We start from the raw sequence: 19,537 nt of genomic DNA on the forward strand, positions 1-19,537 counted from the left end.
ATTAACTTCCCTCAGCTGATGGCTGCCTTCCCAGTGTTGCTGGTGTGTCCACAGCTGCCACATACAGGGAAAAAGGCTTTGCATTAATTGTCATTCCTGCATCAGGGAGGTGTAATTCCCTGCACCCCAGAGCTGTGCCCAAGCAGCTGACTGGAGGCCGGACATGTGGACACCAGGGAATTACAAGCCCCGGGATTACGTCAGCTGTATCGCTGCTACGGACCATGAAACCAACTCTATCAAACTACAAACTACAGTTCTTTTTTTGTTTTCTTCAATGCTCCTAAAATGACTTTCAGATGTGTTGGCAATCACAGCTCTTGCTGAAGGCAGTTGGGATTGCAAGTGTTCAGCTCAAAGATAATTAAAGATCAGCTTTGCGTAAAATGTAAATATTTCATAACATAGCTTTCAGCGCGTTTTGAAGAAAAAGCAAATGTAAGTGCTGCCTAAAATCTTCATTTTGGTGTTTAGAAGAGAACAATTCCTATACTTCGAGTAGTATTTTTCATTTTAACATCTAGTATTTTTAATATGTGTGTTTGATAATCTGTATGACGTAATCAATACAAGTATAGATTTAGTTATGTGGATATTAGGTTAGGTGATTATGGTGTCTTTCTTTTTAGGTATCTGCTTTGCTTTCCACTAGTCAAAACAGCTCAACCTTGACTAGTCTCATTAGCAGTTACTAATGAGTATAAGTTAATTTCATATGTCATTTCTAGCAGCAAGGTGAGTTATGCTCTTCTATATTTTAATATATCACTTGAATTTCTAGAACCTGGATTGTAGTATCTAATGTCAGGCATTTAAATGCAGCGTTCAAGCACGCTTTTTATTTACATGAAGCAGCCCACGCATATGGTAAGCTTTGCTGATATATAGGCCTGGAAAATCTCAGTGTTTCTCATAGAATCCAAAATTAGATTCACATTTGGAGGTTTGATTCTACCTTCATTTAATCAATTTCTGGTATTTATTAGAAATATCTCTCCCTCAATCTTTCATATTCTCAAAGCTAAAGCAGATTGCTCCTTAGCGTTTATTTCTTTTGTCTCTTTGTATAAGAACTATTTTCAGGATTAAATATTTCTCTGGATAGCATGTAGTAAAAGAAGAACAATAAAATCATAATTAATAAACTGCCAGAAAGCACGTAATTTAATTTAACTTAATTTGAAGCAATTATACCTAGAAATCAATTGTACTAGTTTTACGGCATTATCCATGGCTTTTGCTTTCACTGTGACTGAACGTGTGGCTGTGACATAAATTGTCTCTCTCTGAATTTAAAAGAACATGAAACTGTTCTGCAAAAGACCTAGATAAAGCTAGGGAGAGGTCATATTTTAATGTCTCAGATTTCAGATTATTTAAAACTCTATCAGCAAAACATCAAGCAAGCAGGTGGGGAAAAAGTCTTAGACACCATATTAGAAGAAAATAAACTTTTGAAGAATATTTTTAAGAAAGATTGGCTCAAAGAATATATTAGGAGGTCTTGAATTTCTTACTCCAAATGTGGCTGTTTGTGTAATCTTAGGTAGTTTTATTGTTCACCTGCTTTTTACATTAGTGTGCCTATACTGGTTAATCTAGCAAGTCCAAGTGTCTTAAAACAGGCCAAAGTATAATTAACTCTCTTTTAGGCTACTTCACCTATCGGACACCATTAGAAAGGAACTACTGCAAACAAAAATTGGATCTCTCTGCCTCTTTTTTCCTATTTCTAGATTAAAAGGGATGGGAAATTAGTAGAGATTTGTGTTTGGAAAATTAATTACTTGAATCATCTCAAGGGTAAAAATTTGTTTGCCTTTCATAGTGAAATGCTCAGAGTATTATATGTGCAACACTTCTAGTTTCTTCAGCGAAATCTGGGGTTATTTTTCGTGGCTTGTTTGTTTGGCTTGGAATTGTTTTTTCGGGGTTTTTTGAGGGGGTGGCAGTTGTAGGGCTTTTTTAACCCATGCAATCAAAGATGATTATTCCTGAACATTTCCAAGATTTCTTTTGAAAAAAAAGTAATAGTTACTGGTGGGAAAATGAAACAATGGATAGCAGCAGTAATGTTTAGCATTTGCTTTATTTTTTCCCAGTTCAATAGTATATTTAAAATGTCAAATTTTTTTGTTAGTTGATTTTGGGGTTTTTTGTTTTTTAATTCTGGACCAGAAAACTCTACTATTCTCTAGTGCTGTTATCTTTAATTTGGCTAATTGCAATCACTGCCTTTTTTAGATGGCTATGGTTTCCTTTCCTCTTACTAAAATTTTCAGTTACTTCCAATTCTATAATCAATTCTCTGTACATAAGCACACAGGAGATTCAACAGAATACAAGAAGCCATGTATTGTTTTTCTTTGCATCCCTTGTTCCAAACTCAAGAATATCTAACGTTTGGGGAAGCTGGAGTGCAATCCATTGATAAGGAAAATTCACATTTCAAGGAGTAGATAGAAGAGAAATAGATCACAGACAGCTTTGGACATTGCCTTTCCTGCTTGGATGTTAAAAGTAGTACTGTATTGAATATTAAAAAAGTTATGAACTTACATTTTCATAACATGAATTACATTTTAAAAAAATACTTTAAATAAAAGTATTACTTTATTAAAACCTTAATGTCCATCTTTCAAGGAATACAACACCAAGTACATTCTTCAGCTAGTAGTAACTGATTCCCTAATAAGAAAATTCTTGGTGTTTAAAGCATCTGCCAGACATCTTCACTCTGCACTGCATATTGCTCATGTACTATTATTGTGTGTGTGCATGTGTGGAGGCTTCTGTCTGCTTATCCACACACAGATTATAGCATATATCTTGCCATTTAAAATGTTGCCAATCCATGTGTTTCACATGAAATCCAAGAATAATGTTACATGCCTAGAAAAACTTCATAAAGAGGAAGGATTTGACCCAAGATTGTTGTTGCTTCCTTAACATGCCCTAGAATCAAATACTCATTTTTTTTTCTGATACATTAATATTATGTCTGTTCCACACTATATCCATAATTTTGACAACAGTAGAAACTATTTGTAAGTTCAGTCAGAGCAAATTCAAGTCCATGGTACTTACAGTTAAAGGTATAGCTTGGCCATAGTATATGCAACATAAAAATCAAGAAGTAGCTTGTATAATTTATCCCATGCAGCCTGTTATTTTCCTACACCACTGTTCCAAGCAAGTGCTTTTGGTTAGGTCAATCTTCTTACAATATTGACAGGTTTACTGTACTTGAAACTGTATACAGACTTTTTTTATTCCTTTTCACGCTTTTAACTTATACCCTATGTTCTAATATTCTGAGCTAATAAAACAATTTAGGATTTCTAGTGACTGTAGAGATGATATACTCAATATACTTGGCAATATGAGTATGATATGATTTTCAGTTAGAATATCATCTGTAGGCTGCTGAAACTAGAGAATTTCATTCTGTTGATTCAAATGGATTCAGGATCAAGACCATCACTCTTGGATAAGAAATAACATAAGTAAGATTGCTGGCAAAACCTCTTTATTAATTTGTAATTAATTTGTAGCTGGAGTTCAGAACATCCTGGCTACAGACCAATTGAAAGGTCAGCATTTGGAAGGTCATTTGTACCAATGGTTCCTTCACTGCAGGATCTCTGACAGAAGCTATTTCCTATTCCAAATGTCTGCAAATGCTAAGTTTTTCAGGAAAAAGGCGATAGCTGGTCAATATTGTATGTTTACAAGGAACAACTGTGTCTGGTATTCTTTATGAAAATTAATTACACTCAAGCAAAATCTTTCTTGTCCAAGGGAAGCTATTTATAGAGACATACACGAGGATTTCTGCATGTGTTTAACTGCTTATGCAGTGGATCTCTCCTGTTACAGTGACAGAATCACACAGTGCTGTTAAAATGAAACTTGTATGTAAATTTTTTGCAAAATTCAGGTAAATCTGGAGAAAAAATAGATATTATTTGTTTCTAATTGAACTACGTACTTTTGGAAAGTTTAAGAAATTCTCCTTTTTAGATTCTGATGTTTAAGAAAGAAAAATAACAACCAGATTTAAAATTGACTTGAAGGAATCCTTCTGGTTTTGTACCTCCTACCTTTCTGATTTAAAAAATCACAGGATTAAACTAATTTTTTTAATTTCTTTTTTTATGATTGGAATTCAGGCTGTTGTTTACATGTTTGATAATTAAACCATGGTAGTTATCACCATTAGCTAAATGCAACAACAAGATTATTGCTCAATTTTTTAAAGAGCCTTTTTTGATAACCTGGCTCTCCAGTGAGACCATTACATTATGGTTTTCCTAAAAGCCTCACAGCAGTATGCACAAGAGGTAAAAGGTTTGAATGCTGGAGTGAAACTTTGCTGAATAACTCCTTGGTGAATAATTTTCTGCAGCTTATCCCATAAATGGTCCAGCTGTCCTTGTCTCAGTCCCCTGATAGCCACAACATCTAAATGAACACAAAAGATGCACACAGAACAGAGAACAGGGCTTGTGCATCCAAATTATGTTCTATAAAAACAAACAAAAAGAACAACCAAACAAAAACAAAGAACAAAAAACCCCACCAAAACCCAGAAAACTGAGTAGCTGAGCATACTTTCTCACCACATGTAGTTAGTAACCAGAGGCAGTATATGCCTTATATGCTGCTGTATGCCTTAACTTACAGATGTGCAGAACACAAAAACCCAAATAAGGAAAAGACAATTAACATAAGTCATGTTCATATGCCAATAGTCCCTCTACAAGAAGGACCATACAATCTGCACGAACCCCCTTCAAGATAGTGTTAAAGATTAAGTTAATGACTGTCAGGGCAATCAATGCATTTCAAATCATAACCATAAGAACTGCTAGGATTCTGGATTTTAGGTGCTGAGATCAAAATGGAAAGCTCTGAAAAATAGGAGGATTTTAATGTAAAGGAAACCAAAATATATTTGGATAATGCTTTCATTCACACAGAAAGCAATGTGAATGAGGTTGAAAATTAGATTGAAAGAGCATGGTAAAGAAAATCATTGCAAGAGAGTAGAACCCAGAAAAGAGGGGGCAACAGACCAACATGTGTTTTGACACTGTAAGCATCAAAGCAGCCCAATATATTTCTGAATAGGGAACAAAAGCTTGAAGGTCATAATGTGGTTGGTATTAAACTGAATGCAATGTATCACCAAAATTTCTTTTCAGCATTTTTTCATGCTTTTCCTTTGATGTGAGATTTAAGAATTAGGGGGAAAGGAAGATGTGCAGGGTAAGAAAGACACATATTGAGCAAGTAGTGTTCTCTTTTACTGAACTCTGCAGAAAATGATGAATTGCAATGCATCAAACCGTCACAGAGCTAAACAATTTCCTGTCACTTTTGCACAGGCAGCATTGCTGACTCTGGAAAAAACAGTTAAAAATGAACAGCAACATGATGAGGCATGCAGAGATTACTTACAGCAGCAAGTTCTAGGTGCTATGTGCATCATCCTGGTCAAGCTTTATACTTTGAGGAAGCACATTCAGGAAAATATCCACTTACGAAAATGTAGGATTAAAAATTAGGCAAAATTTAACAAAAGAAAAATAAACATTCATCTGAACAGATTGTTTTAGTAATTTTTTTTTGTTTTGTTCTTTCTACTTCTGCCAGATATCAGATTTTTCTTAAAGAAATTTGCACTCTAAGCAGAGCCTAAGCCTGTATGCTTTCTTTGAAATAAGAGCTAAACAAACTATTTCAGAGATTTGTATGTACAGACAAGTGATAAAGCTATAGAGGACATAGTGAAAAGAAGAATCAATTATCTTATCCAACCATATTTTAGCATATAGGGAAACTTTAAAATGGTGAAAGTCTTTCTTCAATACCTATGATAGTTAGAGGTTTCATTTTGCATAGGCAATAGGGAATTGCTCATGTCTTCCCTACCTACTTAGGGTGAAGAACATTGAAATCTCTTAAATTCATAACTAAGGGCCTGTGATTGCCTGTAACTTCTCAGAAGGTATGTGTCACTGGAGACCACCATTCATTTCCATACAGCTAGCACATGGATGAAGGTGAGCAGCAGTCTTACCCTTTAAAATAACGTGGAACACTTCATGCTTGTAGCAATTGACATTAATCCTGTTTCTACAAGAAATATCACAGCCATGTTGGAAACATTTATTGGCACAAGCAACTGATTTATAGTAGTTAGAGGAAACGCAGGCATTGGATCAAGAGATATTTATGCAAACTTCATTTTACTGTATATTTGGCCATGTTATGAAGTTATTTATAGGTACAATTGATTTAACCAGTGCTACTGTGTCTGGCTTCTGTTTCAAAAACTCTGTTTCAAAAATTCATCATCTCATCTATTCAATAATATATACTTTGAAATGGAAAGCAACAAACTATAAATGATATAGGAAGGAAAGAAAACACACACTGCTATATTTTAATCTTTAATGGATATGAAGCATGAGAGTGTGTGTATGTAAAATGTGAACACTGTCTTTCAGGCAGTAAAGAGAAGAAAGAGTTAAAGGATGTCTCTTTCTTACAATATCTGAATATCACAATTGCTGAAATTTAATGGAGAGGAACACACTCACTACACTCAACATTACAAATCTTAACTTCAGATCATTGCACAGATTTGTACTTGGTGCAAAGGGCCCTGATGTATGAAGTCCAGAGAAACTGCATTCGGCACCTGTTGGAAGTCATTGCTTCTGAGCCAGAAGCTAAAGTTTTGCTGCAGGGAACCAGTTCTACATTTCCAACCTGGCCCTAGGCAACAGCAGAGCAGTAATGAATGGATTTCAATATGCTAGATTTTTGTATACCCTCACTACCTGAAAGAAAAATATGCAGCAAAACCAGCACAAATATTGCTATGAGCAATGAATTTGGTGGCCTCTCAAACTTCCAGTTTTTGATTTTGTATCTAGTTAGTGTTGAGTAAGAGGAGGCAGCACTGGGTAAATGGGGAAATTGGAATTTGGAAAAAGCCTTCTTGCATAACCTTTGATTCATCCTTGCAATAAAACTGTGTTCGTGTCATTGTTAGTGGCAGGAAGCTGAGTGTAGTCCTTGTGGGATTTATCTTAATCACTTCCCCCTACAGGCTAGTGAAGGGCTCATGTCAGCAGTCAGCGCAGACAGTGACGCTGGAACAAAAACTTCTTTAAAGCCTTTCTGGCAAGGGTTCTTATTTTTATTCCAGTTACAGTCAAAAACACCAGTGAAAACTGAAAAAATCCCTAGACAAATTTTAAAATAATCAGATGGAAGATTTCTCCCAGAGGAAGATGAACAGGGTTAGAGACACGTATTATCCTGAGTACTGAGGTCTCCAGAGAACCCTGCACAGAACTTTCCTACCAGCCTTCAAAGCTGCAGCAAGTACCTCCAGGTCAGAGAGCCTTATAAATAGTGAGAGGGACAGAAAGGCTCCTAGAGAGGGTAACCAGCATTTGGAAACTTGGAAGAAATTAGGTTATTCTACATTATGGATCAAGGATCAAGAGAACCACAGAGGTCATATATAAACGTTTCCCAGAAAGTTCAAGCTCAGCTGCAGTGTAGAAATGAGAGACATATTTCTTGTAAACTAGTTGTCTAAGCTATGAAGTAAGAAGCTTAACCTTGAGCTGAGATTTCTCTTGGTGATAGACAAGGGTGCTTGTCCACCTTGCTGTTACATATCAAAGTAAAGCTGTGAGGTCTGTGACCTGAAGAAGTTCTAAGCTGATATATGAGCTCTCTCTACTGTTTTCCTTCTTGCTTCCAAGTCAAGATTTCTGCTGTTTCAAAGCCTCTTATATTTGTTCTGAATAAAAGAACCTATCACTCTCCTCTCTTTTGTCTCTCCTTTCAAAACTCTCTGAGGCACAGGCTCTGAGCAGATGTGAAACCTCTGTTTGGCCAATCAGATACACAGTACTGATAGGCTTAGAAGCATTTATAAATCACAAATTTTATTAAAGTATATGCTAGTCCATGGACAATTCTAAGGTTTTATCATGGTCTGTTGATCCAAAGGTTGGGATTTAAAGAACAGAGATGAAAATTATCAGAAATGTCATCCTGACTGGACTCAGCACAAAACTTCAGTATGGCTTTTTTACAGTCCCATTTATATGTAGATGCATAAATGAACTAGTCTAACACCTTTATAGAACCAGAGTAGGAAAAGTAGGGATGTAACAGTAGTAACAGGAACTTGAAGTCTTCAGGTGATAAAGTAGGAGAAATTATATATCTTAGGTAGTTAAATGTACCTAAGTTACATACAGTAAGTCAGTTATGAAAGAGTTGTTTCTTCCTAGCATTATTTAGTGGGCTGTTAGACTGACCTTCAGGAAAAGTTGGGAATCCAGTGCTAAACAAGATTTGCTACCAGGAGTTTAAGAAACCTTTAATACTGGGCTCAGGACTGTGTTTCTTGCTATCTGTAGTATTTGTGGGCTGCTTGTTTTGTTTTCTTTCTCTTCCTGGACCTTCTTTTGACATTACTGGGGTAGTATGTGCAGCAGTTTCAAAGTTTAGAAAAAGAAGAGTTTGTTCCTCAAGAAAAAATTCAGCTTCTTTATTATGAAGGCAAAAAATGAAGAGTAGTTTCCCCAACACTTTGAAACTTCATGTTTTTTTTTTCCCCCACTTACTGGGAGGGTTAAATAACAAAAGTAATGAAAGAGTCCATCAGATTCTTAATCTGGTTCCTGCATGAATCTGACACTTTCTCAGATGAAAATGAAGGATTTCTGTCTTCTCTGGACACCTAACAGAGTGACAGTCGTTGTGACTGTAGTCTTTATTGGTATCTTATCCTATTGTCACCCTATTATTATTATATTGCTATCTTATGTGCTCTTTTCACTAATTGTTTTATTTTTAGTGGCTGCTCAGAATGCAAAGTTTGCAATTAAATGATACAGAATGGGTCAGTACTTCAGAAGAAAACACAGCTGATAGATGCTTCTTATTTGTGTGATAGGTATCAGAATTAAATTGCACACTCCTTCTCTCCCCCATTCCCTTTAGCACACCAGAATAATTATGGGTGAACAGAAGACAAAATATTTTTTATCTTTCCTTGTAAGCTAATTTTACCATTTACAATGGTCAAAAGGGATTATTTGCATACTTCTGTAATGAAATACAAATGAAGGCAAACTGAGTGTAAAGGAAGAGTGATGGCAGCAGTGCACGGGGCTCAACATACACATTAGGGTGGCTGGTGAACTTACTAGGCTAAGTCAGAAAACCATGCAAATATCTGTATATGAATGGGAGAAGTTTCTGCCTGCAACCCCCTGTGAGTTGAACTCCAGCTTTATTTCTGTGAGTGATTATGTTTGCATTTTAAGATGCATTTAGTAGAGCATAAAATATAAATGCTAGCAGATTGGCTGCACACAATTCATTGTAGGGGGAACAAAAATCCCTTCACTTGGCTTTGTGCTTTTCATTGGAATAATTAATGAGACTGACAATTTAGTTCTGTATAATCATATTCCCATAAGTAAATCCATAACTCCTCATTTATCAAATTCTGCAGGACAAGCAGAAATGGTACAAAAATAACCATGAAACAAACCCTGAGCTCCACTGGGAGCTGCCTACACCTGAACTTTCAAGAAAAAACAAAACAAAACAGACATAATTTTGAAAATTAGGCTCTTCCATCTTTAAGCTGAAGATTTTGTGCTGCAAATATGAAAGACTAGGTAATAGCAAGGACCCTTCATATGGTTCAGATTACCAGTGACCGAAAATGTGAAGAAAAGCAGGAGTTAGGGTATGCAAATGAATGGTGTGGCCAGTATCAGCTCCTAGGAAAAGTATTTTGCTTTGAAGACATAATTGCCTTTTTACCATCTCTTTTCCAGTTGACAGAGACAAAACATTGCCCGGACACAAAGTCTAGAGATCCTCTCTTACCAACACCTGTATACAGTTTTCTGCAATAACCTGAAATAATTACAATTACTGTTAGATTTTTCCAAAAGTAACTTAAACACTTTGGAGGTTGATTGTTAGTGAAAGATAGTGGGCCATGCAGTCTAATGAGGAATGTTTAATGTTCATTTATTATATCAGGGCTTAAAAAGAAAGTTGCTTTATATTGTAACTGGCTGTCCATAAAAAAACAACCACTGCACTGCACTTGCTGAACGAGCTGTTTATACTGCTTGGCACAAGCCTTGATGCTATGCATTTCCTTCCAAGGCAGAATATTAAGACTTGAACCCCAAATTTATAAATTATATATAATTTATATAAGTACTTTAGTTCTTACCAAACTTATCTATAGTATTCAGTTCTCTTGAGGGACCAGATATTATGCAAATAAATGAAATAAATCTGATCTGCTGTTTTTTCCAACTCTATCAGGAAATGGAAAGTCAACATATTTCTTCTCAGGTTTGGTGTCTCTGCCTCTTAGCAGTGACTCTCTTGAGCAAAGTGACAGACTCTATTATCTTTATGGTGTGTCAGGTTGGAGGAATATGTCACCTATTTATGGTAGCATTGTTTGTTTGAGGTGACAACCCGATGGGACCATGAGGCAACCCACTGTGACTCACTCCTGTTTGCAAATGTTGTGGGTTTTTTGTTCTGTGGGTTTTTTGTTTTGTTTCCAGGGGAAGCATAGCATGGTTTCATGCTTTTAGGACCTCAAATCATACCAAAAAGTCTTTGTCTTGCCTTTTCTCTATTTTTATTCTCTTTTATCCTTACTAACCAGGAGCACAAGTATTTTAAAAGCCCAGAGGTTCTTACTGAAGATTTCTTTTCAGAAAAAAAAATATTGTGCTATTTTGTCATTAAATTATGCTAAATACAGATGTGATTCTGACTTTGAATTCTTTCTATTTAAGATTTCTATTATTCTGTCATTTTCATTCTCTAACAGTGCATTGCACACACATTTCCCATTCATTGGAAAGGGTGTGAACATCAATGTTTCTATGCATCTTTTGCACTGAGATTCTAGTCCTCAGATTATCCACTAAGAGGATGTTAATACGTACTTGGACTTCATTCATGGATGAACTAGCTCCTTTTCTGAAGAAGTCTGGCCAAAAAGTTACTGGTCCTTGAGACCCTACCCCTCTGTATACTATGGAAGTAACAAACCTCATGTTTGCATGGACTACAGTGATTATATACTCTTCCTTTGTTTAATGCAAGACATCGTCTCCATAGATCCATTTACCACTGCACAAATTGTTACAGGCTTAGAAGGACAGTGTTCAAACTGATGTATTCCTGCACCAGACCTTGTGGTACTCATGGCTTTACTGCAGGAAGATTTATTTTTTGAATTTGAAGTTAACATGCAGGTACAGACCAGTTTCTAGCATATCATGATGAATCAAATTTCAAAAACTGAAAATGTTGAATCTGAAGTCTAGGACAAAAGCTTTTCTTCAGAGACGAGTCCATATAGCTTCCAGAATCAGAGACGTCTTTCAGAATTTAATCACCAAGCATCTAGCTGTCCTTTTCCACCATCCTCAAAATAAACACAGAATACTTGCTCCATCGGTGGCTGTCACTAATGTCGGAGCACTAAGTGCATCTGCCTCTGCCTGGGGTTTGGCTGTCTGGACTCAGCATGCACATAGGTAATGGTGCTGGTGTCCAGCCTTGAGCTCCTTGAGACCACTCTGCCAAGAAGTTTTAGAGGGAGCTTATCCTGCCTGTTCTCAAGAACTGCTTTTAATCTACGTCGGAGCCTTATCTGTGTCTGTTCTCTTATTTCCCTCACTCTGACCCTGAATCACTGACTTGGCTTTCTGGCTTGACCTCAGACCTGCCTCATCACTATGAACTATCTGGATGATGACTGGGCTCTTGCATGACCTTGTTTACCAACTCAGACCTGGTCTCCTTGCTCAGGCACAGTGAGGCTGTTCCTCAATCCCCACTCTCTTCAGCCAAGGAGCAGGACCTGCCCTTGCTGCTCTTTGACAACTAGGAAAAAACTATGTGTACCCAGAGGAGACACCTGGGTTCTAAACATTCAGTCATCATTTACTGGCCTTTATTGCTCATCATAGTCTCTATTAATCTTCTCCAGTGACCAAAAGTGACCTTTAGGATCAGGTTTTCCCATCCATGCAACTGAGGGTTTGCTGTGGGATGTAGGGGATATACATCACTTATAAAGTAGCAAAATACCTGTGAAGCAGACTGCCTGAAAGCCACATGTATGCTAGTAAGGAGCAGCATGAAAGGATGGATAGTCTGTAAAATGGCATCATCTTCTTTCTCCATGACAAATCCAACAGCAGATTTGTTATTCCAAGCTGGTTCCATAGCATTAGGGGAGCCAGGCTTCATGAAGGCACTGGTGCTGCTCTGGAGGATGAAACCATAAGATGCCTTATTGTGGCTCATTCCAAAGTTAATTCATGCATGCACACTTGTTACTTCCTTGATTCTCACCACCCTTCCAATTCTTCAGGGAAGTCTACAGTTCTGCCTGTAATGCGATGGCCTAGGATGAAAAAGAACAAATATATCGTTCAGAGGTATCTGCCACAGCCTTCTTTAAGATCTACTCTCTGGGAATATAATAAATTTACCTTTTTGGAGGAAGGGGACTGGATTCATTAGAAAAGAAAATAAAAATCTATCAGCATTATGTTTAGTTCTTGGGGTGTTATGACTTTTATCACAAGTCTATTCCTCCCATAACATAGATCCTGTTTCAAAACCATTTTTATACTTCCTAGACTGGATAGATAAAATGAAATGCTCTCTGCAGTGAGTCATCAGAACCCACTACTCCATCCCTAGCAGGAGCTGTATATGGCAAAAGGGAACATTTCTAGGAAAATGCTACAGCCTCTTATGGCTTGAAACAACTACCGTGTAGTGTCTTTTTTTGTGATGTCAGCAAGATAGAGGACAACAGCTTAGAGAAAGGAGATTATGGAAATGGAAATTATGTTGTTGAAACAGTTGGCAGTAAAAAAGGTACAATCAGTGAAGTGGAGAACTAATGGCATACTGAAGGGTCTATAGCTGGTCATGAACCTCAGTTCAGCACATGTTGAAATTCTGTGTTTACACTGAAACTGTTGAGCAGTACTAGCACGCAGGTAGATCAGGAAATACTATTTCTTATTATCCATGCAAGTATGCTAAATTACATTCAAAGCATGAAAATATTTTTTTTAAATCATAGCAGAGACTTCAGAGAACCCTCATAATGGTTTTACTTAGCTGTGAGGGCACATTTAATCAAAGCGCTATCTCTGGTAGACAAGAAAAGCAGCCAGCAGGAGAACACAATGTGTTCAGTTTCCATGGAAATTCACTCAAAGGAAAAAGGAAGGTAAGCTCTCATTCCATATATAAGGCAATAGAATATTCTTAAAAACATCGTAAAGTCACCTAGTCTGCTATTTAAAAAAATAATAAAAAAATCAATAAAATGCAATAGCATCTTTCAAATTTTTTGCTTATAAAGATAAGCAATGTAAAATTGTAGAGGCAAATCAAACAAGGGAAGAGTTCAAAACTATATGTGTTCCGAAGTTTGCTTAGTGACAAGCACAGTCTGCTGAGTGAGCCAAAGCTGTCCTTGCCAGAGTAAATCCTATTTTTAGAATGATCACTGCATTCTGCAAGCTTATCTATGACTTCAGTGGTTAAACCAAATTATTGTCACTAAACCAAAATTATTATTATTATTTTTATGATTGCATCTACAAATGCTTTTATGGCTTTTAAAATTCATCTTCATTTTATACTGGTGATACTTGTTTTTGTTTTAAAAATGCAGGAGACGCCACTTCAGAAGTGGAAACAAGTGATCTTTAGTAAAGGACACAATTGCTGCTTGGCAAATAAAAACAAAATAGGTTTTTTTATTATTTTATTGTAATCAGGGATGTATTTGTTGCTTGTATACATAATACCAATATCAATTTATTTGTTTGATGCCTGGAGTCTGGTATACCATAAAGAAGTTAGAAAGAAGTCTTTTAGAAGCAATGCCTGCATCAGTTTAGCTCTTGATCATCAGCATTTCAGAAATGTAAGTATCATTTAGGACATTGAACAGTCTTAATCCAAGTGTAAAAGATAAATTCTATAAGCATAAGCTCTAGAAGGTGATTAATAAAACTCAGTTTCATTCCAGTGAATCTCAATCCTTCAGAAGTTGCCTCTGTCACCTGCTGGCTATATTTTAGATTGTACATTTAATAGAAGTCTGCAGTATTTTTTGTGGCATTATAACATTTTAAAGGTAAATTCATTTTATGTACCTTGTTGAATGTGGGCTTTATCATTAAATTTGTGAGAAATGGTCCTTCTCTCACATCGTAACTTACAAAGCAAGTGGATAATTCCTGCTGATCTTAAATCCATGGTACAAGCAACACCAGTATGAACCTTCACCTCACCCCTTTTTTGCATTACTTAAGTAACACAATAATTCATGTCCTATTTTCATTTCAATCTACTGATTGGCAACAAGGGTCACATGTGATAAACATCATTTCAGCCATATACGTTAACACTTAGTACTTTGCCAGCTAGAGGATTGTTTGCCTCTCACTTTTCATAATACAAATTTTGAGTCATTTATATGAAGCCATAGTAAACCATAGTACAGAATTAGGTCCATAATCTTCTTGCAGAGATTTTGCCATTAAAGTCAGCTAAACTGGAAGTACACGAGATGCTAAGATTTATGTAGTAATTATCTTCTGCTGTTAGTAACTGATCCAGCTTCCACTAAAGTTACTGTATGTTTTATCATGCCAATAGCAGTTGGCTTAGGCTTTTACGGGTGAAATAATAATGACAACAATAATAACTATTGTTATTATTATTAATTAATTCATCATCATCTTAAAGCAGTGTAATATTAGGGAGATATTTAGACTTGCTGAAACACAACGGGTTTGGCAGTCAAATGGGAGAACCAGTTTAGAATAAGATTTCTATTTAAAAGAAGCACATCACTTAGTCAAAGAAATACAGTGTTATGTCACAAGGCCAAGTTAAGAGTTTTGCTAACTTAAATTTTTGTTACCTTTTGGAAGGCACTGGGATTTGTGCTGAAACAGAACTATGTGTACCTGAAAAACATTTCTATACAAACTTTTGTAGTCACACTCTGTGATGGGACCTTTTCTTTTAGTCATGCAGCACTGCCACCGTATTAAGTAGATATCAACAATGAATACAACATGTTAATAAGCATATTGCAAAGCAGATTTGGTGAAACATGGAGAATCCATCATGCAGTGACAGAAAAACTTTCTCCAGTTCAGAATTAAACTTCTGTGCAATTGGTTAGCATTTGGCAAGCGAGACGTAAAATCCCTACAGTGCTGAGGATGTCTTGGTTATGATATTCTCATTTCAGATCATCCAGACCATGTGTGGTGTATTTATTCCTGAAATGTTTCCTTGGAAGAGACAAACTCCTGCTTTAATTACCTGACGTACCCCTCACCCCCAATGCAAAACAAAAACAAATTAACTTCTCAGATGCAGATGGCAAGAGCAAATAAATAACGCCATTGTAAAATAGTACTAGCTTCAGGAGACAGCTGCAAGAGTAAATAGGTTCATTTGTTTTGAAATCCTTCCTGAACATCATGACTCATCTGGATCTATTTTGGGCTCTGTCGTATGTGAGTGTGGCTGAGGTCACACAAGCAAGTAATCCAAGCTTCTGAAGCACTGCGAGTTGTCAAAAGGAATAGTTTATTACGTGAATTTGCTGTACAGAAATGTCTTTTCATGCGCTGCCTCTTCAGAAGAGGATATGAGCAATAATCTGCCTCTCTGAAATGACTCAAACCTTCTTATTCAGAATCATTCAGAATTCAAATCCCTTCTCTAGATAATGTCAAAACTAACCCTTAACTTCCAGGGAAATCAGGTAAAAATAGCTGGGACAGCTTTTTATTTTAACTGGAAAGCAGGTTTAGGAGAGGTCAGAGAAGTAATATATATTTAGAATAGAAATACATTTATAGATTTAGACAGAAGCTCTTGCTCTAGTATTGTCACCAGAAGACTAGCAAGGTCACTAGCTGATTTTTACCTACTCGTCCTCTAATTAGAGAAATTTAGCATGTGTGCACTTGATGCTGAGCCTGATCAGGAGTCCTTTTTTGGCTTGGGTGTCAACTCTGAGGGCTGCAAAGAGTGCAAAATACTAATGCTTGCTCAGTGGGACATTGCACAGAGGTGTAGAGCTGGGTCTTGTTCAGGGCACATGATGAGAGTTCTTCTAGTTGATGGTGAGTGCTGCTCCACTGGGTGAGCGAACCTCTCCGGTGGGAGCATTACCCATTTGGAAGGAAGCAGACAGAGAGGAGACAACCCACGTTATATTCACAAAGAAAATGGTGTGTTTTCTCCACTGTTTAAGCTTTTTGTTTAGTCCTCTTGAGAGCTGAGAGTAGTAGTGTACTTCAATAGAAACATCTGCAAGAAATCATGATAGAGTCAGACAAGGAGAAGAATAAGAATTCACTAATTTCAATAGAGTACTCCTAGTGTGCCCTGATCACCTCACAGAAATTCTTGCTTTTAGGTTTGAAAGTTTTAGAATTCCGGGAACTATATTGTGTTACAAATTAATGCAAATAAAATAAAACCTATGTTATGTACTATTCTATAAAAATTCTGGGGCAGTCTATGTCTGATTCAGACACTGAATTGCAAAGAAAACTTGGTTGGCAGTTTGGTTTGGCTTTTTTTGTTGCTGTTGCAGCTGATTGCCTATTTCATGTTTGAGATTTTTTAAATTCCTTTTCCCCAAAGCTCCTAAGCCGTTCATGGTATGAAGAACTACTAAGCTTTCTAAACCAATCAGGATGAAGATGTTTCTTGAAATCCTTAGATTTCAGTATCTATATGTGGGGCATTGTTGGACTCTGACCAAAAACTCATATCTAGGTTTAATTCTTTTCACCAGTATCCTGGGAATAATGTACAATGGGAAGGAGGTCACTTAATGGCCAAGACTGACAGGTCAAGTACTCCATCTTCTCTCTGGCTTGTTAGGGTCTCTCACTGTTGCTTCCAGGTTTTGCTATAATGGACTTCCTGATCCTATCATAGCAAAGTTTTGAAAAAAGCAGATATTATTTGCAATCAACAGTAAAATAGCCAGTATAAACTTATTAATCTTCTTGATCATAAGGGCATCTGGACATCTTGGAGCCAGCAGCTAATGTAAACAAAAAGGTATTTCTCAAACAGTAGCAGAAAGTCCCTTAAGTTTCTTATTCTCTTACTGCCTATCACCAGTATGCTTTATGGTGGGTGGTGTTAAAATCTTTCAGGACCTTCCAGAATAACTGCTAAAGCAAGTGAAAGAAACAGTGGTTATATTTTTCTAATTAACTCTCTGGAGTACAGGTATTTTCAGTTCATGAAAGAATACTGACATTTGCAAAAGATTAATGTTCCACATAGTTCCCATCTTTGCTACATGTGAGTCAATATATGAGCACTGTGTCTTCCAGATTTGGAATGTTTATTTGTCTTACATATTACTGTTACAAAAGACTCTAGTATCTAGAATAGTTCTGGCAAGAAACTTATCAAGAAGTCTGAACAGACATGAAAACCTAGTAAATACTAATTTGAACAATATATATTTTTCTCAAATGAGATAAACTATACCCATGTTAATTCCCCTGGAGCAAAGTGACCCTAGCAGCATAACCAGAAGCATTCTAACAAGTGAAATGTGCAAGGTACTCAGATGGTTAATAATTTATCTTAATTTTGTGGGAGTAGTGGCAGGATTATAAGCTAAAGGAACAAGGACATTCCTTTAAAATTAAGCCAGCTGGAAAACTCCTTTCACTTCTAGAAACTCATTCTCTACTTTCTAGCAGATATCAAGCTCACATGCATATCCTATAGGAGGAAGGGATAACTTCACTTGAAGTAGCTACAGTTCGCCAATGTGTAGTCTTCACAGCAAAATGACTGACTTGTATTGTTATATCCTGCCTTAAAAAAAATTAAAAAATTTTAAAAATGAAAAAATTAAGTATCAGGGAGTATGTATCGCTTCCAAAGTACAAAAATGTAAAAGTTACTGTGCCTGAATGTCATGTTCACCAGGCCTGAGATGTACAGAGCAACCTGAAGAATCTTCTTCACAGAATCACAGAATCAACATGGTTGGAAAAGACTTCTAAGATCACCAAGACCTGGAGCGGGGTGGGGGTGAAAGGAAAAACCAAAACATCCACAACCAAACATCCCACAAAACCAACAATGACACAAAACACTGAAAAACCCACTATGTCCACTGGAGTATGTCCTGAAGTGCCACATCTACACACTTCTTCAATACCTCAAGGGATGGTGACTCTACCACCTCCCTGGGCAGCCTCTTCAAGTTTCTGATTATTCTTTTGGTAAATAAATTCTTCTTAATATCTAGTCTAAACCTCCCCCAGAGTAACTTTAGGACATTTCCTCTCATCCTGTTGCTATTCACTCGTGAGAAGAGGCCAACACCTGCCTCACTGCAACCTCTTTTAAGGTAGCTGTAGAGAGAAATAAGGTCTCCCCTCAGCTTGGTTGCTCTTCTCTGAACGTGCTAATAATAATGCTTGCCTACCTCATGGCAGACCTCTGGCATTTTAATTAATGCAAATCATGGGCAAGTTGCAACAGAAGACAGGGTGCAATGGAAGCATAAACTGTTTTGGTTTTTTTTTGTTACTGAACTGTACTACTGAAATTTAGGGGCTTCATTACAAAGGAATCTGCTGAATGATATAAGCACACGAAAAAGTAGAGATTTTTATAGAAGTATTGGCAGTCAGTTAACAAGCTCATTTTTCTCTCCAGGGAAAATAGATTCACCTATAAAGATTTTTTTTTTTTCCTCACGGTGTGCAGTATTATAAATTGCATGCAAGGGACTTGCTTGGAATTTACAAATGACTGTAGCCTTTTATTGTGTTTTATGCACTTGTAAACCTAGAATGGCTACTGTAACTAAAGTAACATAGTAGCCATTTTCTATGCAATTTGATTTAGGGAAATCTAATGTCTCATGAGAACTTATTACATGATTGAGCATTAATATTCTTTCCTGTTCTTTTCTGGTTTAGTACCTCTTTTCTAACACAAAGTTCATTGACATTCTCCCAGTCATGCTCGAGGTTATTCATTACGTGATCATTACTGCCTACTTTCAAATCACTGTGGAGGAATTTCCAGCCTCAGACAGTTACACTGTTTGCAGAGCCCTTCAACAATCTTAAAATTAAAAAAAAAAAAAACAACATAATTGCTTCTTCAGCACTATCCAAAACTTCTGGGTACTAGTAAGACACCTGTCCCTCTAGCCATTGCCCCACATGAGGAGTGGCAGTGATAACCTCTGCTGGCAGAGCTGTAGCTTCGGTCCATGCCACTACCCCAGACTGATGGCAAGTGACATTTCTACATTTACCATGGGCCTTTAAGGGCTCCTCTACACCAGTCTTGTTCTTTTGATGACTTTTATCCCAACACA

Source organism: Apus apus, chromosome 2 (assembly GCF_020740795.1).
Source record: "Apus apus isolate bApuApu2 chromosome 2, bApuApu2.pri.cur, whole genome shotgun sequence".
In the NCBI taxonomy this organism is placed as follows: domain Eukaryota; kingdom Metazoa; phylum Chordata; class Aves; order Apodiformes; family Apodidae; genus Apus; species Apus apus.